The sequence below is a fragment of the Rhinolophus hipposideros genome, assembly GCF_964194185.1.
Source record: "Rhinolophus hipposideros genome assembly, chromosome: 13".
NCBI lineage: Eukaryota > Metazoa > Chordata > Mammalia > Chiroptera > Rhinolophidae > Rhinolophus > Rhinolophus hipposideros.
Window position 1 is genome coordinate 5,931,981 of NC_138059.1, and position 25,130 is coordinate 5,957,110.

Consider the following 25,130-nt stretch of genomic DNA (forward strand, 5'->3'; position numbering starts at 1 on the left):
GGCCGCGGTGGCCCTTCGGTGGCTCCAAACTGGGTCGGGCTGGGCCTCACCAGCGCCCCCGCCCCGCCGCGCTTCTTCCCTCCCCCTCCTCAAATCCCACCTCGAGGCCCGCGCCCTTCATCAGTCGGCGACTCCGCACCGTCGCCAGCAGGGGGACCAGCCCCTTGCTACCTCGCACCCGACTGAGGCTCTTCAGGGCGCCCCACGTCCTCCAGGTGGGCGCCCGTTGCCTCCTCCCCGGAGCCGACCCCACGAAGCCCCGGGCCACCTGAACGCTCCTCCCCAGCCTTGCCAGCTTGGGGGCGGGGGCCTTGGCGAGCGGTGCCCCGGAGCTGTTCCTGCAGCGCCCCTCTCTGGGCCGCGATCCGGCCCCGGAGCCGCCTCCGGAGTCTCCCCAGCCGGGCCTCCGCCGACCCCGCCGCGAGACACGTGGCTCCGGAGCTCTGCATTCGTCTCGCAGGAAGCCCCGAGCGAGCGGAAAGCCGAGCGGAGCCCGGGTGGGAGGGGGCCCGGCGCGGGGAGAGGGAGCGCGGGCCCGAGGGGCGGGCGCGGGGCGGAGGAAGGGGAGGGCCGCGCGGCCCCGGCGCCCGCCCTGCTCTGGCGTCCGGGCTCCGGCCCCGGCCGCCCCGCCCGCCCCTCCCGTGGCACCCGGGGGAAGGTGCTCCCGAGACCGCTCCCAGCCTCACCCCGCCTCCCCGCTTCCCCGGCTCCAGCCTCCGCCGGCGGAGCTCCACTATGCCAGACAGTTTCGACACTTTGCAAAGACAAAGACCAGAGGGAGGAGGAAGAGGAGAGCGAGGAGGAAGAGGAGGAGGTGAGAGAAGGAAGGGGCGATGTGAGCCGGGCAGGAGGCGAGCGTTCGGGACCCTCCCCGAGCCTCCTCATCCCCAGAGCCCCCGAAACTCCAGCGTGTGCCCCGCCGCGGTGAGTGAGCGCGCCGAGCCGACCGCTGCCGGGGTGCGCGGGGGCTGCGCCCGCGGAGTTGGGACTCAGGCAGTTTCGTGTGTGTTCTCCGAGTGGAGGGGTGACTGCCCGGACCCAGGGACAGAAGTGGTGGTGGGGGGGGGCTGGAGGAGGGTGTGACCGGGGACGTGGGACCCAAGACCCCAGGCGCTGGGAGGAAGACCCGCGTAGGGCGACCCCTTCCCTCGCCCCGGAGTCACCCAGGTCTTTGCGAGAGGAAGGAGGTCGCGGAGGAGCTCGCGCTCCGCTGTCTGCAACCCTTACTGGACCGACTGCTGGGAGCCTACGCCGGGTCTCGTGCAGCGGTCCCTGGGGTGGCCCTAGTGACACTGCACCCCAGCCCGCCTGGAATCTCCCGGGTCTGGGCCGCGGGAGGGCGGAGCACCACTAGCGGCGGGGCTCGGCGCGTGTGAGCCCAGCCGGGGTCGCGGAGGCCGCGGGGCGGTATCCGGATCCAGCCTCCAAATCCGCTGCGACCAGGCACAGATCCGAGAGGTGGCCGTCGCCTCCAGGGACGCCAGCAGCCCGCGTTTCTCGGGATACGGTGGAGAAGTTGGCACCGGTGTCGGGGCAGCTGGATGTGGCGTGGTGGGCAGTGAGGGACTGGCGTGGGCGACGCGGAACATGGCGGGGGTGGCGCTGGTGGCAACTCGAAACTCCGAGTTCGCCCTAACCCCCAAGAAGCGCCGCAGCTGCTGCAAAAGTTAGCAACTCGCGGTGTGTGACCTGCGCGGGGCAGAGGCCGCGCCTTCGGAGAGCGCGAGAGGGTAGTGAGCGGTGGTGGGGGGCAGAGCGCCCGCCTGGGGGTACAGTTAGATTCGGCCCTGGGACGGTGGCGCAACTTTCATCTCCTTTCACTAAGCTTGAGTGTGCGTGAGCGTGACCTTGAGGGAGGAATCGCTGCTGACTTTGAGTTGGGGGGCTGCGGGGGCGCCCGGCTTGGCACAGACTCCCCAGCGCGCCTTCGCCTAACCCGGTGGCCGGGTCTCCAGCTCGTCTGGGCTCTGTTCCTTGTCTGCAGCCCCGAGTTTCTCTTCCCTGCGACCCTAAGGTCCCTGCCAGTGCCTACCACGCACCGGGTTTGTTGGGGGCGCTCGGCGAGCGGACACGTGCGCGTCCAGAAATGTGTGAGTGAGTGGGGGCTGGGCGAGTCACGGGCTTTGCGTGCCCCTCAGAGGGGGACAGCCTGGACCCTGAGGGCAGTGACCTCCTCACCGGATCGCCGCATCAGGCATCCGCCTGGCGTCCACGTGGCCACCTCCAGGGACCCCTCGCCTCTTCTGGCTTATCCCCCTCGCGGTTCCCCACGCCCCGCGGATTTGTGCCGAGTCCGTTCCCCTGGGAGACAGCGAGCGCCCACCCTCGTTCTGCAGCTGTGTGCCAGTGTGCGGACCGTCGGGAGGCCGATACCTCCGGCAGGGTAAACGAAATAAGCGGGATCGTGGTTGCCCAGTCATTTCCACCGCTCCTGGCACTTAGTAGGTTCAAAAGGTGTTGGGAATGGCCTCTGTGATGGAAGGTACTGGCAGGGGCCTAGACGTCTCCTTCTCCGCCCTGTTGCAGCTATTGAATACATATTAATCTACCAAGTCGAGACCTTTCAGCTCCCAGGCGTGCCTTGAGCACCTACTACGTGCTGGGCTCAAAGCGGGGCGATTCCTAGAAGCCGCTTGGCGGAGCCGCGTGGTTTTCTTTCCCCAGAGCTGCGGGAGAGCGCCCCAGAGGTTCATAAAAGGCAAGGTGCACTGCCCCCTGCCGGTTGTTGTGGAAACTGGCGCCTGGCTTCGCGGTCGGGAAAAGGCGCCAGCTGCAGGGTGCCTAGGGTCATTCGGGGCGCCTCCCTGCACCCTAACACCGTGGCGCATTAATTTTCTGAAATCCGTGGTTGGCTGAAAAGACCGACCCGAGTTCACCATTCCATGACCCCGGCCCAGATCTGGGTGTGGAATTGGGAGTCGTCTAGTCTCCCATTCTCTCTGTCTCTTTCTTCTCCTCTCTCCCCCACTCTCTCCCCGCTTTCTCTCCCTGACTTTGGGCATGAGGTTTAACTTCTCAGAGTCTCAGTTTCCATATCTGTAAAATGGGATCATTACTATCTACACCTTACAGCTATAAGAATAAATATTATATAATTGTGTGAATGTATGTGTATATATGTATGTTGGGGAAAGGAATTCCATCATACATGTTTTTGCTGAATAAATAAATGACAGAATGAGTAGGGGGTCTTCTTCCCCAGCCTGAGCAATCCCACAAGCCTGGAAATGGCTGTCCCTGCATTTTGCTAGACCTGCATTTCCTCTCTAGGTTTTACTGCTGGGGCACCGCCAGGGCCTGGGTGGAGCAGGGTCTTCTCCCCCCCTCCCTCTGCTGGCAGGCCTCAGCACCCAGGTCAAGTATGGGGCTCGCAGAAAAACAGGAAGGGTTGCCCAGAAGTGAGGGCAGAGGGTTTCTTTAAGGGCTGTGGGTTCTGCTCCTGGAAGCCCTGCACCAGCAAGCCAAAACTAACTTCTAAGCAGCCCACTTGCTAACCTCAGGGCTCTGTGGCTGTGTTCTCACTAGGAGGACCAGGCTGGGCACTCCCTCCCCTGGCTGGGGTCACCAGCACCCCTGCACATTGGGGACCTGCACACATATGGCCTTTGGGAACATTTGGCTCCCCAGGTATGGTGAGATGGGGTCCTGGATCCTCAGGGTTGTATGGGGCTTTGTGCCAAGTAGGTCTCTGTCTCCCCTCTCCACCAAGCAGTGACCCTCCCCCCCACCAGGCCAGGACTTTACTAGGAGGCAGGCTGTTGGCAGCCCCCCTGGAAGGGGCTTCTCTGAGTCTCCTGGTCAGTTAACCTTATTGAGTCCTTTGCCAGGTAGCAACTGCTGACTCAAAGGAATTATATTTGGACAGGGCTTTGCCTTGTGAGATCTAACCCTCTCCCCGGCTCCCTGCTCCCCCTCCACCCCACACACACCACAAAAGCAACCAAGAAAATGGAAAATGAAATCCACCAATCATCTTAGCCTTACATTACTTCCCAGTGAGTCCTATATGCATATATGCACACACATGGGACAGGGAGAAGCTGGTGGATTGGCTGGCCTGGGCACAATAAGGTTTATTTTACTATAATATAAAACTGGGTCTTATATTAATTATTTCTCCAAAAGTTGCATTAGAGCTGATTGTCCGGCTAGGCCTTATTTTCAGGGAAACAGGGTTTGCATATACTTTGTTCAGTTGTGTAACCCTGTAGGACCTTCAGCACCCTCCTCTCTCCTTCCCCCCACTCTTTACCTCCCCCTCCCCTGAGGATCTGAGAGCTCTCCCCTGCTCTGATTTAGGCAAAGGAGCCCAACCTTGGGCTTCAACAAGCCCCTCAGTTCTATTTCCAGGGCTAGCACTTTGAAACTGGGTCTCCACTTCACTTTGCTTTGCAGAATGAGAGGCTCAGAGTTCTACTGAAGAAGGACATTAACGCCTTTCTTTCTGAATACAGCCCCCACCTCGTTTGCCTTTGCCTCCAGCTCCATCCTCAGAACCCTCCAGGCACTGAGGGCATCACAGACAGCCCTAGCCCACCCTGTGCCAATGCACCTCCCCTGTCAGTCATGGAGCACCGGCCTCCTGGAGTTCAGTCATTCTCCAGCACTGCTCCGCACTGGATATTGAGAGCTGGCCCAGAAGTTTCAGACTCTGGGGCCTGAGACATGACAGCTGAGGTGACATTTGTGGGACTCTCAAATGATGCCTATTGTACATCAAACCATAGTAACCTCACCAGGACCTATTTTGTTCCCACTCTAAGAGCTGAAAATGTCCTTAGAAATCATTTTATTCAACTCTCTTTTGAATGCAAACATGCAGAGGCCCAGCTGGGAAATCACAGGACCTATGGTGATGAAGAGTGATCTCCAACGGTGGCTGGTTTCAAAAACTCCAAAGCCCTCTGTCCTGCCCCTTCCCCCAAACCCACACTCTGTTCCACACACTTAAGGAAACACTCCGTTTCCTCATTGAAACTAACATATCCTTGGGAAGCCTGGGGTTTTTGTTGTTTCTGTGGGTTGTGTTGTTGGTTAAATTGTTTTGATTTCAGTTGAACCAACATTTCTTAGGAACTTACTAGGTTCCAGGCACCATGCAGGGTGCTGGAAATACAGAGATGGAAGAACAGGCAGTCTGTCCTGTCCCTTGTCCCTCAGAGGTCACAGTGGTGCATGCCCTGCTTGAGCAAGAGTAACAGCTTAGCTAGCATTGGTCTGTTCTGCATGGTTCTGCAGAGGTGAGGGAACTGGGGATTTCCGGGGTGAAGTGCTTTGGCCCCCATTTCCTGCACTATGTCTTGATTTCTCAAGTGCTTCCATGGGATCCATTCTTGCTTCTCAGCCAGAGCACATGTCCCTTAACTACGTGCTCCTCGGAAGGTGGAGGGCTTCAGGGTGAGGGCATGTATGCTACAGAATGGCTGCTTTGGCTTTAAGAAACTAAAATCCAGGGCTTTATCTTTAACACTTGTCCTTATACTTGATCTCAGATTTAAATAACTGATTTGGGAGAGTGAGGTTAAAAAGCAGGGCCGGCAGCGTGTGGGGAAAGGGCCCAGGTTTCAGGAGCACACACCACACGCTAGCTGTGTGAGCAGGGCAAGCCCTGCACCTCCGAGGGCCAGAGCTGACGTGCACGTGGGTAGTTATCCCGTGATCGGTGTGCTGTGAGGATTAACCGAGATCATGCATGGGAGAGGACCACTCCTGGGGCCCGGTTTCCAGAGCCTTCTGATAGTCCAGTTAAGAGTCTGTGTGCAAAAAGGTAGTAAGAGGAAATGCTGCGTGCTGGACAGAGCATGCGGAAAATAGAAGAGTTGACTGAAGGTGGAAAGTTCTGGAAAGGTCATGGAAAAACACTTGAAATACAGGTTGGTTTTAGGGTTAGCAGTTTGTTAATAACTCCTCCTGGAACGAGCAAGGCCAAATGACTGGGTTAGAGTGGCAACATGCTTTTCTCATTCCTGTGAGTTGTGTACACCTTGTGAAGATTTTGTTTATTTTTTCCTTGGAGGACACAGAATTACCAGATACAAAGACACCTGGGTAGAGTACACTGGCGGAGGGTGCTCAGTGCCCTGAGCCCTTTCTGTGACACGGGTATAACGTGTCAAAGCTGGAGGCACCTGGAGGGGACTCAGTCTGTTGTGGTTAACGCTGGGACAAGGGTTAGACAGAGGGGTGTTTCCTACAGAATCAGGGAGACCCAGGTAGGGAAAGCACTGGCCCAGGACTCAGAATTCCTAGGTCCCGGTCCCGATCCATTTCCTCCAGCTGCTGGCTGGGGACCCGTGGGCATGTCACTTAAGCTTGTTGACTCTCCATTTCCTAACTAGTAGATGGCAGTGCAAATTCCCACTCTGCCTGGAGCAGAGGAGAGTTGGGAGGAGCCTACAGGATGAGGCATTTAGTACGTTTAGTAGCCTCTACTATTTTGTTAAGCATTTAGTGTGTGCCCGGTAGAGTGGCAAGTATTTTAGACATCGATTCATTCTGGGTTCCAGTTGGAAGCATGCACACTCAGATCAGGGGAGAGTTTAACACAGGGAGCATTTACAGAAAGGGGAGCAGCACGTAGGGAACTCAACGAGGGCTGCTGCCGTACCCAGTCACCACCACCCAGAAGAGGCAGAACAGGGATGGGCAAGAGGAAGGAGCAGAGCTAGAGCCTGTCAGTAGGAGCTGATAGAAGCCTCTGGAAGAGAGACACAGCCACACTCTTCAACCTGGCAGGGAGGAACCAGGAGGATAAACTCTACCACCTTGCTCTGTCCTGCTTGCGCTCCACAATCCTTGTGCCACCAAGAGCTGAGCCCCCCTGGGGTGGGGGGTAGTGGGGGGCACAAGAACCCCAAAACGCAGCAAGAAGCCAGAGGCTGGAGAACTCTGTTGCCCAAAGCCACACAGCTGGCGGAGGCTCCAGGTTTCACTCACTGTGTTCTGTCACCCCTAATAAAATAAATGCCTCAAGTGTAAGATATTATTATTAAGACGCTTAAGTTTTTTTCAATAGCTTCTTAATGAGAAGCAGAAATAGACTAAGTAGTCAGGTTTCAGTCCAAGGTTTACCACTTATGACTCAGTGATGAAATTATTTACCTTTCTGTGTCTTGAATTCCTTATTTGTCATGGCGATGATATCGTTGATGGGAAAATAAACCAGTGTCACTCAATAAATGTTCTGCGAGCGTTGGTGGAAGGGTGGGTTGTGCTTCCTCCAATCCCTTTTAGCCTGTTCAATACCCAAATAATACTATTTGAATATTATTAGGTTAAAAACATTTTTTTTTCTTTCTAAAAACACCTGAGGATGTTTGGACCATTTCTTCTCTCTCTCTCTCTCTCTCTCTCTCTCTCTCTCTCTCTCTCTCTCTCTCTCTCTCTCTCTCTCTTTTTTCTTCTAAAATACATAAAAGCTATCTAACCAGTTCTGTTTCTGGAGTTCTTAAGAGAATATAGCATACAAGTTAAAGATCACTTACAGTAATTCAGAGAAGTTGAAAAGAAGAGAATATTAATTCCAAATTATTTGGCAGAATTAAAAAGAGGGTTGAAAAGGACTTTTGGAGGGTCTGCATTCCGGTGTGCAAGAAAACACTTTCTCTGAATTTCACCAGGCAGAGCCTTTTACAAATTCAAACCAAATAGGTATCATTTCTATAGGTTTTGCTACATTAAAAAAGAAATCCATTTGAATCCACATTGAGCTAACAGTCGGGACTGGCTTAAAAACTCCCTTCAAGCATATTTACTTAGCGGAGGGCTCTTGAGAAACATACAACAGGAAAAACACAACCAAAGCAAACCTGGCTACTTCTCTAACTGAGAAAGTGGAATGACTCCAAAATTTTGTTTCATGCTCAAAAAGCCTAAAACAACTCCACATGAAAGGCGAAAATCCATCAAATTGGGCATTTACTTTTCAGAAACAAAAGGCTCCGTGGAAAGGAAAGAAAACACACATACACCACACACACACACATACACACACACATGACCTCTTTTCTTGGAAGACTCCACCAGAGCCCAAAATAAATCCCCTGAATTTTCTTGGCGGCCTGACAGTGGCCTGCGTTCTGTCTCCCTCCCTGTAGCGTGCTGTTGCCATAATGACCTCTGAAAACTCCCAGTGGTCTGACGGCTAAGCCAGCTTCTGAAACACTGACCTCTGCGTTCACAGCCATTGGCATTTGCAGCGCTGACTATTTGGCCCTCAGGTCAACTGCTCTCTGTGCTCCCCTGGGATGACTGTCCTCCCATTGTGCCAAGAAGTGGCTGACCCAAGGTCACACTGCCTCTCTCTACCCAGATTGTCCCGGTGCCTGAAATTACCTTCGTGAGAAGTAGGTCATCCTGGGGAAGGAATAAGCCCACACTCCCACCGCCTGGCAGCCCCTCAGAAGTCTTCCTCGGCTCGCCCCTCGGAGCTCCACCACCTGCCCTTCTCCTGTACAGATGAGGAAGTTGAAAGTCAGTGAGGTGACCTGGTCAACCCCAGGGCAGGTGCCTGGGAAAGGGCAGGTCTAGGCCGCTGACCTTGGGGGAGCCACCTCCCTTCACCCGGCCCACTCCCTGTGTGCATTCCACCCCGTCCCATGCTCCCTCTATCTGTTGGGCTGAGTCTTAGAACAGTGACCAAGGGCATACAGCTCAGTCCTAATTAGACCCTAGCGTCAACTTAACGAGCCAAAACCTTTATCATCATAACAATGTAATGTAACAACACAATATTACATAACACAACGCAAGACAAGGCAAGAGCACATCGCACAACACATCACATAACAACACCACCTAACACCACACGAAATAAAGGGAACACATCATTATGCAACACAACAGAACAGAACACAACACAACAGAACGTAACAACCACAGCTCCTGTAAACCAGGTACGGATGAGCCAGACCTTTGGTTAATCTCAGGAGTCCAGATTTAGGGGAGGGGCCAAGGTGAGACCAGGTAGGCAGCTCAGGAAAGGAGCGGTCAACAAGTAACTCATTTAGTTAGGTAATTTCCTGCTGTTTAGTTTATTTTGCATGTAAATCTTCTCACAGGTGTGGGAGTCCAGGTGGGAATCCACTAGTACAGGGAGTCAGAGTCACGGAGCAAAGGCATGAACAGGATTCCTAAGGAGAAGGAGACAGAAGAGAAGCCCTAGTGATTGCAGGCAGTCTGGGAACGGCAAATCTTACACCTTTTTGGAGGAAATAATAAACGGATTAACTGTCAGCCAGCAAAGAGGTTGCTGTGTGCCTTCTGTCCTGCTGTAGGGTTTCAAAGTAAATAATTTTAGTGGGTGGATTTTCTAGAAAACCCCAAGAGTTGAATTGTGGAGCCTACAAGATGGGCTGTCTCTGGGTTCCCGTGTACCCGGCCCTACCATTTGCTCTCCCATTGTGGCTGGGCCAGGACGCACACTTCTCTTCATCATGGTTTCCTATTACTCTAATTAATATTAAATCCCCAGTCTCTACAATAGCCCTGTAAAAATCACTGTTTGACCTTTTTTCCTAGCACCATTTTACAGATATGGGAACGCAGGCCCAGAGAAGTTAAGCCACTTGCCCAAGGTCACATACACCAGAAAATGGCAGAGCCAGAATTCATAACTGCTCCTTGCAAGTCCAAAGGCTGAGAGCTCAGGCACCAGGCTGTGTCACTCCCAGGACCATCCTTTATCTCTAGATTGGGGAACCTGGAAGGGTGGGACAACCTACCCAGGCAGTGCAGATAAGAAACTGGTCACAACCAGTGTGTGCCCCCACGCCTAGACCCTGCTGTGTGCTGTCCCACCCAGTGGGCGTGGCCAATGGACCCAAGTTCTGGAACAGCCTCTTTGGAAGGAGGTCCTGCTTTCTCTCCACATGCTGTGTCCTAAGTAATACACTAGCAGCCTCGTCCTCCTGAACTCTGGGGCTCCCATCCCGTTCCCTGATTCACCATGTGGGGCGAGTTGGATGGCTTAATGTAGCCCATGGTCCTCTGATTGGAGTTTTGGATCTCCTCATCGCGCCCTGCAATGCTGATTGCAAGAACTCATCCTTTGGCTTGTTGGCATAAATGGAATTGGGAGAGCCCGAGAGTGCCTGGGGATTGAGGAAGAACTGTGAGCCTCCCAAGGGCTCAGACAAGACTGAGCAGGAAGCTCGTCATCAGGCATTTAAATCACCCAACTTCCTAGACAGGTACCTCTTGTGCACCTGCGTCAAGTAAACCGACTAGGAAGTCTCTGTTGCAACACTGGAAAATTCCCTTTTAATCACATCTTTATGAAGGAGAGAAAGGTGTGTGTTGTGCTTCTCCTTACTTGAAAACGCTGCTGATCCTACCACCTGGTGGAGAGTTTGATAAATAAAGGCCATTGCTTGGGAAATAGATTAGCGGCCACCAACAAGAATGGCTTTGTGGGGAGTATTCCAGGTTGTCTCCAAAGCACAATCTTAATATTAAACTTCAGTCTTTGGGCAGAAAAGGAAATTAAAACGAAAGAGGGAGATTAGGAGACAGTGACATTGCCACCTCCTAATAGAAATTTCAAATGAAAGCCATGCCTTTCGTAATGGTTTAAAGAATTGGTTCCACCGTAATGCCTGCCGCTACTTTTCTGTCTCTGCCTACGACAGGGAACAAACTGGGCCAAGGCAAAATAATCCGGGCGCTACAGGACCTTAACAATTCAACTGATGTCTGTTGACAAACAGGGAGAGAAAAGGACTGGCCCTGGGAACAGTTTGGCATTTCGGAATACCTCTGCATGGTCGGGAAGCTGCCCCTGGGATGGAGTAAAGGAAAGTTTCTCTCTTTCTCTGAACATGAGCCCTGGTGTCATAAGCTGTAACCATTACTAAAAGGGACGGAAAGGAGGTGTGTATGTGAGTCCACTGAATGATAACAAAGTCACAGAGGGTGCACATTTAGGGAGTCTGAAACAAGAAAGAGCTGTGCGGCCTAGTGTTTGCAAGGAGCCTTACTTAGCCTACTCCAAAACTTCAGTTATTCATCTCCTGCTTCACTCAATAAAAACACTGGCTCTGCCCCTTCCTTGCTGTGTGACCTTGAGCGAGTGCATTAACCTCTCTGTGCCTCCATATCCTCATCTATGAAATATGGATAATAATAGTACCGACTTCCCGGTAGGTACTAAAGGAGTTAATACTTGGAAAGTGTTTAGAACAGTGAGTGCCCTGCAGAGTCCTGTGTGCCTCTGTCCTGGTGTAGGGTTTCAAAGTAAATAATTTTAGTGGATGGATTTTCTAGAAAACCCCAAGAGTTGACTCCTACACTCCTATAAGTGGTTGCTAAGTACAGGTTACGATGATGATGGTCGTTCAGGTTTAGACACAAACCTTCGTGCTCAGCCTCCCTTGAATTAAATTTTCTCATTTCAACTCCACCACCTGTTTACCCTGCATCTGCCTGAACGCTGCAAGGGATAGGGAGACCTGTCCCACACAGTGGTCTTTGACCTCCAGGCACCTCCGTGGATGAGTAACCTCTTCCTCACATAGAACTTCCAACCAGGGAAGGCTTCCTGGATGAGGTGGTAGGGTGGGGCTCTGTGGAACTGTCTGAATGTAAGGCTGGGAAAGTTGTCTGGGCTTACAAAGCTAGGGTGTGACCCCTGGGCCCTAGAGACAGGTGAGACGCACCTAAGACCGAATGTCACATTTTAGACATTCCCTGTCTCTTAGTTCACTGCTAAGGAGACAGCTCAGAGAGAGGCCTGATCGATACGATTCTTTAGCCTATTAGTGGGCAAAGCCAAGCGAGAAGCCGGCACCACATTTTCGCTGCCACGCCAGCCTTCACTGATGGGTTTTCTGCCCGACTTGGGCAGCCCAGGTTGTTCAGAGGCAAGCCTGCCGTGTCCTGGGTGCCAGGTCTCCCGTATAACCTGCTGCGTCAAACCCTCTCCACTCCCATTGTGTTTCCATGGTCTCCTGGACATAGTCTCCTGTAGTCCTCCCTCTGAGCAAATCCATGTTGGGTTTTGTGAATTCTGGGGTCTTTCTGTCTGTCTGTCCTGAGTTCCTGTCCAGGAAATACCAGGGGCTGGGCATTCTGGGTTCATTTAAACTTCTCAGCAGGGCTTTGTGGTCATTATTCTTACACCTATTTTGACTGTTGAGAACACTGAGACTCACTGAAGTTGGCCACCTGACCTAAGGTCCCCAGGCTGGGAGCGGTCGAGTGGGGGGCTGTTACACACCCCCTCCCACCCATGACCACGTCTCTCTCTAACGCAACCCCGCATTGGAAGGTTCCTGGCCCAGCCTATCTGGTCTGGCTGCCAGCATTAACCAGACCACTGCCCACCTCCCTCCCACCTCCTTTCCCTTTGTTCTGAGAATCAGATAAGGGGCCAAAAGAACAAAGTCCCCCTTTCACTGAACCATATTTCAAAGGGCTATAAATAGGACAGTTAATGGTGGCACTTGGGTTCCATTCACCAATGACAGACAGGCTTTACCTGACGCCAGCTGTGTCCTTTGGGCCTACGTTTCCCTGGTCAATAGGTTTCCTTCCTTCCTTCTTCCCCCTGATCCACAAGTACATATTTATGCCTCCTTAATTATGTGGTTGCCTAGAAAACAAACACATTTCACAATTCCTCCCAAATCTGAGAAAGGAGAACAATTCTGGGCAGACACAGAGAACAATGCTCGCCAGGCCCGAGGAGGCCACTCAGCCAGGCAGCGTCTCCCTCCTCTGAAGGTTAATCCGCTTTACCCAACAGGAAGTCCAAGGAGCCACCTCCTAGCTGGGAGGCCCCTGGGGGACAGAGGGGGGCAGTGAGGGCCAGAGGGACAGCACAGGCCCATGGTTGATTAGCTGAGGGTTCTGAGGCAATTACTTCCGTGTCTGAACCTCAGTTTCCTCACTTATGTTCAGCGTGGGGGTTGAGATAAATAAAACAGGAGAGGGTGGAGAAAAGCCCCAGAGAACAGCAGGTCTTCTAGCTGGAAGACGGGTGGGACCTGCTAACGGCAGCAGTAAGGGTGGAGGGAGCTCCTGCCCAGTAGTGGACCCCGTAGAGGAATCCACAGACCCAGCAGTTGTAGCTCCCCAGTCGTGCGATCAGAGGAAGGAGTAAGTCAGGAAAACATCCTACAGGACCTGCATTCTTTCAGTGATAAGGGGTGATCAAGGTTTTCTTCTTGCCTGCAAAAAGAGACTTCCACCCACGTTTTAGGAAAACCAGCTGGTAGTCCATGTGGGAGCTCTTGGGAGCCGTGTTTGGAGTATCTACTCCAGTGTGACAAGAACTGGTAACTTCATCTCTATGGGATTAGAGAACTGATGAAACTTGGGGGCTGAGAAACTATAAATTGAAAGCCCCTTGGAGATGTCCAGCCTGGTCGCTGAGAAAATTGGGGAGCCATTGATGATTACGGGGAGCCCAGCTTCAGAGGTACAGACCAGCAAACCATGCTGTCCCTTAAGGGCGGACCTGTGGGGTGTGAGGTAGAGAGGACCACCTCCTAGAGCCCAGCGAGGCTGGTTGGTGAAAAGAAAGGCTTGTGTGCAGGATGTCCATGGCTTTGAATCACACCTCTGCCAGTTTCTACCTGTGTGTCCTTGGGCAAATGACATTACTCTTTAGGGCCTCCGTTTCCACATCTTGTAATGGGGCTACGACGGCCACCATCTGAGGACTGCCGTAAAGATTGAGTGAAATCATGCACCTGAAGTGCTTAGTACGGTGCAAGGTCTTATTGTCTGTGCTCATTCCATTACAGCTAGCCAGACTTCAGCGTTTAGCCTCCGAACTCAGAAATCCACTCATTCTCAGGACTCCGGTGTTGAACCCCTTTCAGAGAGGGAGGGTGCACACTTTCTTAGCCTAACAGGAACATGTGCTTCCTGCCTTTCATTTTTACACCCACTGGCTGGCTTCCTCAGGCCCTGGACCACAACGGAGGAGGCAAAACCACACCCAGAAGGGGACCATCCCAGCTGCTCCACTCAACTTCCACCCTCAGCATTAGTCCTGTGGTCCCTGGTTCCCGCACCCAGAATTTCTGTCCCTATACCCTGCCCGCGTCAGGAAGCCAGCAGCATTCTAGCATTTACATGAATAGCTGTGGAGTCGTCTCACCACCTGATCTGCCCTTGTAGTCCCCTACTTCTGGGTCATGTGTCCCCTTTGCAGACAGAGCTGGCCAGGCCATCTCAGTGTTAATCTCATGCTCCATGATCATTTTGTCCTGGACAGGAATTCAGACGGAGAGGGAGAGACCACCCACTTGTTCATGTATAATCTGGCACGAGGTACAGAGTGGGGTGGTTCCTTGCTTGTGTTCCCGTATCCTCACCCCACACCGTGGGTTCCTATGGACAGAGCCCAAGAGTGTACTGTTGACCCCACCAGGTCAGAGCACCGTGCTGGCACAACGTGGGAAAGCCTTGACAAACGCTGACATGCAGTGAAGTCTGTTAGTCCTGGCCTGACAGTAGGGTCCAGTTACGAATCCGTTTATCATTCAGGCTCCACTCTTTACTATGACCTTGAGCAAGACCTTACACTTCTGCAAAATGATGCAAATAATAGTGCATGTATCACAGCACTACTATGAGCACTAACTGGGGTTTAAGGTACAAAGGGCTTAGTTTGGCAAAGTGCTAATGAACACTTAAAAATGATATCTGCTACGATATCATTACATTATTATTATTATTATTATTATTATTATTATTATTATGATTTCATGTTGTCTTTTTTTATTCACTGAGGTTTCAGTACAACCCTGCAAAGTATTGAAGCAGCTATGGTTTCTATTTCACCAAGGAGTAAACTAACACTCAGAGAAAGGCTATTGTTTTTGTTTTGTTTTTTTTCTGAAATCACACAGCTGGACTTGACCAGCCTCCCCCAGTTGACACACCTACCCTAGCATCAGGCCACACTGTTTGGGCATATGACATGACCACAGGCCTCTGAGAAAAGCTTCCTGTAATTTAAAAGTGCAGCGCTATTATTCAGTCAGGCCCAGTGTGGACAGTTGTTCAGACGATAGTTTTCACTTGGAGGGGAAAAGCTATGATTTCTTAAGCAAACTCCAGGAGTGAGGAAGGGCTTTACTTCCAGTCCCCTGCTCGACCCAGAGAAGAAACAAAAGCAGAGAACGAAATCTCTGGTTAGATTTATTGTGTGGTATTGCACAGCAGGAAACAAACATAAGCTGGCACGAGGGGGCTGCACGTGGTAGATGCTTTGACAGGGCAAAGAAGGAATAATTTTAGATTCAGAAAAGGGGGAGAACAGTATCATGATTTTTGTGTTTCGTGTTTTTTCCCCTCGGATTTGCCCTGATCTGTGTGCCAATAGAGTTGGACGTTTTCTTTGCCTCCAAGTGTCCTGATTTAAGCCCAGTAGACCGCTGCGAAGGGCCTGGTTGGTACCTAGGCGTTGCCAGTTTGATGGGTAGATACGAAGGGGCTGGGTGGGCTGGGGCAGGATGAGGGGAAGCCAGTGTGACAGTGGGAAGAGCGCTCGGCACACAGCAAAGCCCCCCGCCCTGCTCTCCTCTCTGGGTCTCAATTTCCTCCTTTGTGATCTCTGAGAGGGACCTTCTCTGGGCCTCCCTGAAAATGGGGATGATCTCTGATTTGTCTTCCTTGTATGACCCGTGCGTATAAACACACGTCACCCATTTTTAAGAGTTTGGTTGCTGTTCTGAATTGGAAGCAATTGTGGAAAGGATGGGGAAATGGGAATCTAGGAAGACACAGGAAGGCAGGGTGTGGGAAGAAGAACCCTGGCACACATTTCAGAAAAGGTTTCCGGAGCCTATGTTACAAAACAAAGAGCCAGGAGAGTCCAAGGAGCTAATTAGGCTGCTCCCGGGACCAGCAGGTAAGGCAGTGGGATACTGGCCTCCTCTGTGTGTTCAGCGCCCCTGTGCCCTGTTAGAGGAGCTGAGAAACAGGCCGTAGAAGGTGGGCGACACTTGGGGTACAGTCTAGTTTTTAAATGCCCTGTGGTTGCGAGCTCATCGGTTGGGGCTGGGAATTAAACCAACCAAGTTGCCAGCTATATCTTTAAAGGTCAGCGACAGAATTGCTTCAGGATGATGCTTTGCTCGAAGGTGAGTCCTAGGCTCTAACCAAAGGTCACAGGTGGCCACAGCTGCCAGGCTGTGGAGTCAAACAGCTGAGGCTCAGTTGGGAGCAGAGCTCCATGTGTAATTTACTTCACAGATTTCCTGCTTACATCTTATGGCATAGAACAATTACCATATGTGTTTCTATATGTGCACATGTACATGTAGGATTTCATGTTATCATGATTACCAGTTGTTTAGTAAGATGTGACATGCGTAAAACTCAGCTATAGGCTCCTGCTAAATCAGCCACATCCCAATGATACTCAGAGATTCATCTGCTTCATTCATTCATTCATTCATTCAACAGTCATTACTGAGTGCCTCCTACATCCATACCCTGTCCAATGGGAGTTGGGATGGGGGAATCGAGTGATAAGTAAAATACTGCCCCTTCCCCGCAACCTCTCAGGGCCTCAGTCTAGTGAGAGCTCCAGATAATAGGATTGAGTTAATTAATGCCTAATGCCTAATAAATTCTTGTTAAATGAAAGAATGAAAGAATAAACAAATGAATGAAGATAAGCAAATGAATAAGGGAAGCTGTATTTGCCCCAGCATAAGTTCCCTAACCCAGCTTGCAGTGTGGACTTTCTTGTGTCAGAGAAAACATATTGGAGGTGTGGCACATGAATAGTTGTGTTCATTCTCTCATTCAGGAAATAGTAATTGAAATTCTCCCAGGTGGCAAGCAGTGTGCTGGGTGGCTGTGAGTAGGACAGGCACACTCTTGCCCCCAGGGAGATATCAAGCTAGTGAGCTCAGGGAGTTCTGTGACATTTAGTGGCCATGGCTAGCCTTGTCTGGGTGGTCAACAAAGATGTCCCTGGGAAGGGCCACTGATGTTGAAATTCAAAGAGTGCGTCGAAGGTACAGTGGGAAGGGGTTGATGTGAGCCGGAGATAGTGTGAGCCGGGGATGGTGTGAGTTAGGGATGATGTGAGTTAGGGATGGTGTGAGCCGGGGATGGTGTGAGTTAAGGATGGTGTGAGTTAAGGATGGTGTGACCTGGGGATGGTGTGAGTTAGGGATGGTGTGAGCCTGGGATGCTGTGAGTTAGGGATGGTGTGAGCCGGGGATGGTGTGAGTTAGGGATGGTGTGAGCCGGGGATGGTGTGAGCCGGGGATGGTGTGAGTTAGGGATGGTGTGAGTTAGGGATGGTGTGAGCCAGGGATGGTGTGAGTTAAGGATGGTGTGAGCTGGGGATGGTGTGAGTTAGGGATGGTGTGAGCCTGGGATGCTGTGAGTTAGGGATGGTGTGAGCCGGGGATGGTGTGAGTTAGGGATGGCGTGAGCCGGGGATGGTGTGAGTTAGGGATGGTGTGAGTTAGGGATGGTGTGAGCCGGGGATGGTGTGAGTTAAGGATGGTGTGAGCTGGGAATGGTGTGAGTTAGGGATGATGTGAGCCAAGGATGGTGTGAGTTAAGGATGGTGTGAGCCTGGGATGGTGTGAGTTAGGGATGGTGTGAGCCAGGGATGGGAGCAGAGGATGTCTGGGTTACAGTTTACAAAGATCCTTCTGGCTGCTGTTAAGAGTGGGGCTGGCACTGGAGGAGGTGGCCATGGTAAGCCAGGCTAGGAGGCTGGGACCATGAGCACCCCACTTTAATGCTTCTGAAAAGGAAGTCTCATTCCCACAGCTTTCTTCCCTGGGACACTAAGCCCTAACTACTCAGCTTCTGACCACTTTGTGTATTTCCATGTCAACGTCCTCCAGTCCCCATCAGTGAGCTCCAAGTAGAATCTGTTTATAGTCAACACCAGATACTTTAGACAAATCCGGGGTCAGTCTGGCACGAAATCCTGTTGATTTTACATTTTAAATAGCTCTCGCATCTCTCACTCCTCCCTTTGCCCACAGCCCTGTCTTTTCTGGTCAATATCATCTCTTGACCATCAGCAACATGCTTTCTCTCCAAATGCAAGTTTATCATGTTGCATCATTGTCGGCAGTGTAAGGATAACAGTGATTGTATTTGTTAGCTTTCTCTGCATAACAAACAGCTCCAAACAACAAACATTTGTTATTTTCACTGATTCTGCGGGTGGACTGGGCATTTCTTTTGGTCGAGGCAGCTTGGCTGCGGCTTCCCAGACAAGCATGAGGGTTCAGCTGGGGTGGCCATAATGCCTGGGGCCACTCTTTGTGTAATTTCTCTTCCTCCAGGGGGCTGGCTCAGGAGTGTAAATATAGCTGCAAAATGATTCAATCCCAGAAGCGAGAGAGAGGAAGTTCTGTGTGTTAGCACATTGTAAGCCTTTATTGGTGTCACATTTGTGATTGGCCCATTGGTCAAAGCAAATTATGTGGCCAAGTTCAGATTCCAGGGGTGGAGAAATCAACTCCACTGCACGAGGGTGTGCATGGAAGGTGGCGTGAGCAAATTGGGGCCTTACTGCAATTTTCAATGCCAGTGGCTACGATAAAGACACGGAACCAGACAGAATGGGGGTATTCTGTTGTGGTCTGTTCTCCACCACTTACTGCCTTTGTCGTCTGGGGCAAGCTGACTCACGTAAACTCTCCAGGCCTCAGCTGCCCTTCCATAATGTGGGAATAATCAGTGTGACCTCCTTGGAGATTTTGCCAGAGGATCAGATGGGAAAACATGTGGTCTGCACCCCTGTCAGTGTTTGGGATACAATAGCTCAGCAGGGAGTCGGTTATTATTCCCAGATAAGGTCTTCAAAAGCCATTTCCTGTCCGGCTTCAGCCTGATTTATCCTAACCCTGATCTCACACTTTCACATCTCACATCTTTCTTTATTCTGGTCCTTAGAGACACTTTCCCTGGAACCTTTTCCTTTTGCCAAATAGCATTTCACTGGTACCTTGATCAAGAAGCAGTTAAAAACATCATCTCCTAATCAAATTCTTCTTTCAGACTGAGTCGGTCATTTTTCCCCTCAGTTCTCCCAAGTATCACTCTTGTCCTCGTGTCACACCTACCCTGAAGGATTTATCTCTTTGTCTGTTTTCTTCACCAAACGGAGCGTCTTGAGGGCACGAATTATGATTTACTCAACTTTCTGTCTCTGGCACTTGGCTCTGTGCATGGGACAGAAAAGGTGTTTATTTAAAAAAAATATTGAAGTATAAATCATTGGGTGAGTATGTGGAGAAATGGGTGAATACCTTTTTAAATTATCTTGAGTCATCTTCAAAAGACAGTGGATGAACTAAACATCAAAACTAATGCAAACTTTTTTCCTGTTTCTTTCCAGCTGGTACCATTTTCAGACTCAACCTTTGTGACCTGGAAATGCCAACAGAAGCCATTAGCATCACCAGGGTCTGTGGGGAACCGACACTTTGAGCTTTGTGGACAGAATCAGAGATGGACGGTCCTTCAGCCAACTGAGGTACATGACTAACCTTCCCGCACGAGTGAGAGGTGTTGTCTTTTCTGGTTTCTTCCATGGGCTGTGTTGGGTGGAGGTGAGAACATGTTCCCCTGTTTCTTGGTCTCTCTCTGTAACTTGGCCTGCTCTTCCAGGATAGTTCATAAAGAGGGAATTCTTTCTCCCTCCGGGAGAAAAGGCGGCCCTCTTAGAGTATCAAGCAACCCCTCTTTTTCTTAAAATGAAAGCCTTCTGAGCTCTGATGAACACTGGTGAGTAAAAACCTGGATTGGGGACATCCTTATATGACAAGTGGCTGCCATCTCAAAAGGCCAGGAATGACTCTGGTGCGCCTTGGAGTAAGCGTCAGCAGACAACCATGACCCACAGGACAAATCCGGCCTGGCCGTTTTGTGTGAAGGTGTTTGACACCCAGCCACGCCCATTCGTTCAGGCGTGTCTATGGCGCGGTCGCACACAACGGCCAGCAGCTGTGACAGACTGTTGTGTGGCCGCAAAGCCGAAAATATTTACAGTCTGGGTCCTAACAGAAAATGTGTGCCAGTCCCCGGTCTTGAACTGAACTCCATAGGTGGCTGTTTCAATTTTAATTAGTGAAAATGAAATAAAATGAAACGTGTAGCCCTCAGTCGCACTCCCCACTTTTCAAGTGCAAACAGCCACATGTGGCTCGTGGCTGCCATTGTGGACAGTGCCAGCTGAGCACGTTTCCATCTTCGCTGGGAAAGCTGGCTTGGGAAAACAGTGATCACCCTGGGATTTCTCTCTTCACTCTGCCAATCTCTAACCAGCTTGGGTGTAATTACAACCATCCTGGAAGAAGGAAGGTTGGGGTGTGTGTGTGTGTGTCTATTCTATATGATTATTGGTGAGGATCTCTCTTTCTCTCTCTCTCTCTCTCTATCTCTCTCTCTGTCTCTCTCTCTGTCCCTCTCCCTCCCTCCCTCCCTCCCTCCCTACCTATCTATAAAAATGGAATTACTTTTAAAATTTCTTTGGGCTGCCGACCTGTGGTCTCTGTGTGTGAGTCTGTGTAGAAACTAAGCCACTTGGGCCTTGGGGTTTATTAGTGTGATATATGTAAACAGTTAGATGAGATACGAGCTTCAGTCCTTCCATAGTGACAGGCAGACAGATACAACATGGGGTCTCCCCTAAAGGGGAACACACAATGGCCGCCATGTCCCCCATGGGCTGAAGTTAGGGCAAAGGAGATAAAAACAAGGAGAGGAAGAAAATGAGCTAAAGATGGGACATCTGTGACTTTTGGAAAAATGTGGAATGGTGGAGATGAAAGCTGGAGGGAAGGGATCGTGGGTTTACTTTCAAAGGACTTGCTGAATAAAGTAATGATGATTGGGACCTTATTGTCGTCGAACAGAAAGAGTTCGCCCACCAGGTGCTAGGAGACACAAACACTAAACACCGAGAATTGCAATGGAGAAATACTGGCTATTTTATTTTGAATGGCACCACGCAGGAGAACGGGAAGCTCAAGTGCAAAAGCCCGAACTCCCCGATGGCCTGTACGTTACAGACTCTGGGGGGCAAAATCACAAGACACCATGGGTTAGGGGTTCAGGGTCGTGCTGGGAGCCAATTGGTCGGAGGTGAGGTGAGGATAATGAATTGTTTCTTCAGGTCCTGAGGACAGTTCTGAGGTCTGTTCCGGCGTCCCTCTGTCTGGTCTTCTGGAGAGTAACCAGGGGGTCGTTCCACCTTAGGGCTCAGGAGCTGAACCATAACTTAGGTCAAGATGTATCTTTATCCTGCCAGAGGTCCTGACCCTGCGACCGTCTTCTGCTACCTGGGGGGTTGCTGATTATGTGGGGAAAGGCTGGGTCTCTGAGAGGGAGAGAGAGAGAGAGAGAGAGAGAGAGAGAGAGAGAGAGAGAGAGAGAGAGAGAGAGAGAGAGAGAGATGGGGATATGATTTCTAGAGCTGGGATTGAAAACTAAATTTAAGCAAAGTCCTAAGGACCCTCGGTTTCATGATCACATCTCAGAACTGGGCTGACCACGACCTGTTCTATCCAGGAGAGGCCTACACGTGAATACCTTTGTAGCCCCAGCTCCCAGAAGGATATATGCAGAACATGTACTTGATGATGCTCGTTTCTTTCATGCATCCACAAATATTTCTGAGCTTCATGTGCCAGGCACTGTTCTGGGCAGACAAAGACTCAGGGAGTTCACATCCTCGCAAGAAGTGGGGAAGGGGATGAGATGAGGGTAAGCAGGGGCAAAATATATGAGTGGTAGTGACTGGAGCAGGCAGAGGGTCGGGGGAGGGCAGCCTGAATGTTTATGGAACCCAATCACAGTGCTGATAAGAGACAACAAACAGGGAGGGGCGAAGGAGAACAGGGGTTGCTGATCAAAGGACAGGCAGGGGTCTTATTTACTCTCCCCAAGGGCGCTGTGGCCTCCTCCTGGAGAGCCAGGCCTGTATTCCCCGCCTTGTTAGAGGAGTCATGGGTTTGAGTACTCTCCCTTAAAACTCAGGCATTTCCTCCCCCCAAAATAAATGTTATCAGCTGGCCCAGAGGCAGAGTGGAGGCCAAGGCATTCCGACTAGATAAGAGGACATCCGAGCAATCATTAGATATGAAAATGGGCCCCAGTTCAAGCTGGTGGAATTTCCGTTGCTGATAACCTTTAAGAAAAGCTGCTAGAACAGGGCTTGTTTCCCTGGGAGAAAGGAAACTTGGGAGAGCCATCTTTGAACGTCTGAAAGGCTGTCAGGTGGAAAAGAATTAACTTGTACTGGGTGATTTTAAGGAGGGAATCCAAGCAGAATGAGTGAAATTAACAGAGACAGAGATTTCAGTTCTGCCTGGTTTTCCTCCCTTCTCATCCATCCATCCATCCATCCATCCATCCATCCATCCATCCATCCATCCATTTATTTATTCAGCAAACACTCCTAGGTCCCTGGCACTGGGCCAAGCACTGGAGGTAAAACAGGATAAGAGCTGTGTATGTCCTCAAGGTGTTAATTTAATGGGAGAAACAGAGAAATGAACAAATCAATGGTATGCACAGGTACAGGTCTGCGTTTGGTGAGGCCTGCAGCTAATACAATTTGGCAGTTGTCTTTAAGAAAAAAATAAAGTTATGAATTGAAAATAAAATACAAGCCCTAGACAAGTGGGGTGCCCTGGCGTTTAAGCTTCCTTGCCCTGGGCCTGGTCTCCTCTGGGTTTGCTGTGAGGTAGGTGAAGATGCCCTCTCTCCACGGTACCTGGAGCTGCAGGGGCTGGCTGGGCACCGCAGGGCTCTTTACCTGGGAGTCTGGACAAACACTTGACAGAAAGGCTGGCAGTGGGGATTCTGGTGTCTGTACTGGGTAGACTTACGTTTTGGGTCCTCTGAGACCTTGTTCTTGGGCTAATGAATTAGGGCTTACGACCTTGTTCTTCTTCGTGCTGCTGGGAGTTTTAAAGGCACTGTCCCTACAATTCTACAGGCTGACTTTATGATTCTACCTGCAGGACTGCACTCTTAAGAAATCACCTGAATTTCAGGACCGTAAGTGCTGGTGGAGTGTTTGCCAGCACTTATAAAAGGCTAAGTGTGGGTCATAGACGCTCTTAGCCCCAAACATTGGCAGATGTAACCCTGGGAATGTGCTGCTGTCATTCTCCCTGTTTCACTGGTGATGATGGACCCATGGTACAGAGTGGTTAAGTAACTTACCCACAAATGCACAGTTACTCGTAAGCAGAGAAGCTGGGCTTTCACGGCGGCATGTAGCCTGCCTCCAGAGGCCGGTCCCCTTGCCACATGGCCTCTACATGATCCTGGCTACATAGCAATATACTGGAAACGCCGTGAGTGGCTAAGATTAGAGAATGGATGAAGTACATCCATAGAACGGAATAATGTGTGTTGGAGCCATGCCAAGAGTTCCTACGTTCAAATGCTTTGGTTATTAGGTGTGAAGGTAGAGTACTACCTAGAAAATGAGACTCATGTTAACTGAAACTGTGTGCTAACAGTGCTTGAGCCTCTTCTCAGCCTTTTTCCCTGACCTGATGCTTAGGACAGGCTTATTCATTCACGGATCCATTCAGCAGGTTTTTACTGAGTGCTGGTTACACTCCTGATACTGGGGAGACAGTGGTAAGGAGCACAGGGTTTCTGCCCTTGTGTAGCTTACAACCTGGCCTTCTCCTGCTCGCAGGGCCCGCACGTCCTCCCTCCACATTGCACTAGACCTATCTTGCAGCAGAGCCCATTGGTCCCCGGTGCCCTCAGATCCAGTCCCTCCCTGCACCTGTTGCCTCATTTGTAAAACAGACCAGGGGACCCACAGACCATGTGGAGTTCAGAGTGAAGGCTCTTCACAGTTGTCAGCAGGGGGCTTTGCAGGCATTACTAGCATCATTACCATTTTCTAGAAAGGTCAGGCTCCTGACAGCTGAAACGATGGCAGCCAGCAGCAGCTGTGTACCTTCCTGATGCTCAAAGACCCAGCCCTGGTCCACAGCTGGCTTGCAGGGGAGCAAGCCCGAGCCCTGGAGTCCTCAGGACAAGCTTCTAGAGGGTTCTGTGCTTGCAGCTGTGTGCTTGCCTGTTGAGCTTTGTTCTCTGGATGAAATGGGCCCAGTCCCCTCCCCACCCCACAAGGATGTCCAAGTTGTAGAGGGTTCAAGAGAATGAACCCTGGAGTGAGTGAGATGAGCCTGGCGGCCACCTGCGTGTGCCTCTCCCCAGCTCTTGGTATTCCGCGTCCGTAAGAAAGGCAATAACCATAGCACCCACCTGCCAGGGTTTGTCAGGATGAAATGAGACAATGACTCAAAAAGCTGGGCACAGCGCCTGGCCAGTAGTAAATGCTAACTAAATTCCAGACATGATATCAATATTATTTATAGCCAAGCCACCCTGTGGTGGGCTTTTAGGACCTGGGCAGGGCTCCCCTTCCTGCCAGCACAGGGACAGTGTCTGCCTATAGCAAAACGTTTCTTCCACGAAAGGATGGATATTCCAGGGGTAACTGTGGTGGCCAGGCCCACGGGCCTTGGCAATACTAGTGCCACAGAGACAGAGGGCCACTAGAAACAGGGACATTTCCTGTGTGCTTCTAGAAGCCAACCTCACAGATTGAGTCATCCCTCAAAACCCTGATTTTTATTTTAGTCAAGCCTGGCTGATAAGCATTGGAGTTTTTCCCAATGACCTTTGTATCCGAAGGGCGTCCAGTTATGTCCTTCTTCTTGTTAGTGCCATGTCCCTGATGGCCCTGGGACAGAGTCCACATTCCATAATCAGCTGGACAGGGCTCACCATGCCCCAGGCCCACCAAGGGCCCCGGGCTCACCACTGTTCTCCCAGCCCCACCTAGCAGTGTGGTCTCTGAAGCCAGATGGCTGAGTCCCAATCACACTTCTGCCGTGGGCTGCTCCGCCTTGGGCAAGCCACCTGACCTCTCACGATCTGCGAAATAGGCACAAAAGATGGCAGTAGCACAGACCTCGTAGGATTGTTGTTAAATCCTTTGGACTGTGTAAAAACGCTTCGAACCCTGCTAGACTCAAAGCAATCCCTGACCCCTAGTGTTCTGTATACCGTGCAGTTCAGTCTCTGCTAGGAAGGCCTGGGCCACTCACCTGGGTCCAGGACGTTCTCCAGGCCAGAGTCAGTGATGTGCC

The 25,130-nt window shown here is 51.1% G+C and overlaps 1 protein-coding gene across 2 annotated transcripts in view; it reads left to right on the forward strand.

Annotated features, from left to right (window-relative positions):
• The first annotated feature begins 684 nt into the window (after positions 1 to 684).
• The window catches only part of ST3GAL1 (ST3 beta-galactoside alpha-2,3-sialyltransferase 1), a 67,350-nt gene continuing 42,904 nt past the window's right edge, over positions 685 to 25,130 (forward strand). Inside the window, exons 1-2 of one of the 2 annotated variants that reach the window (XM_081070866.1) lie at positions 685 to 924; positions 19,337 to 19,474. The gene's annotated coding sequence lies outside the window, so the exon portion shown is untranslated. The remainder of the gene's footprint in view (positions 925 to 19,336; positions 19,475 to 25,130) is intronic. The other variant, XM_081070867.1, reaches the window with a different exon arrangement.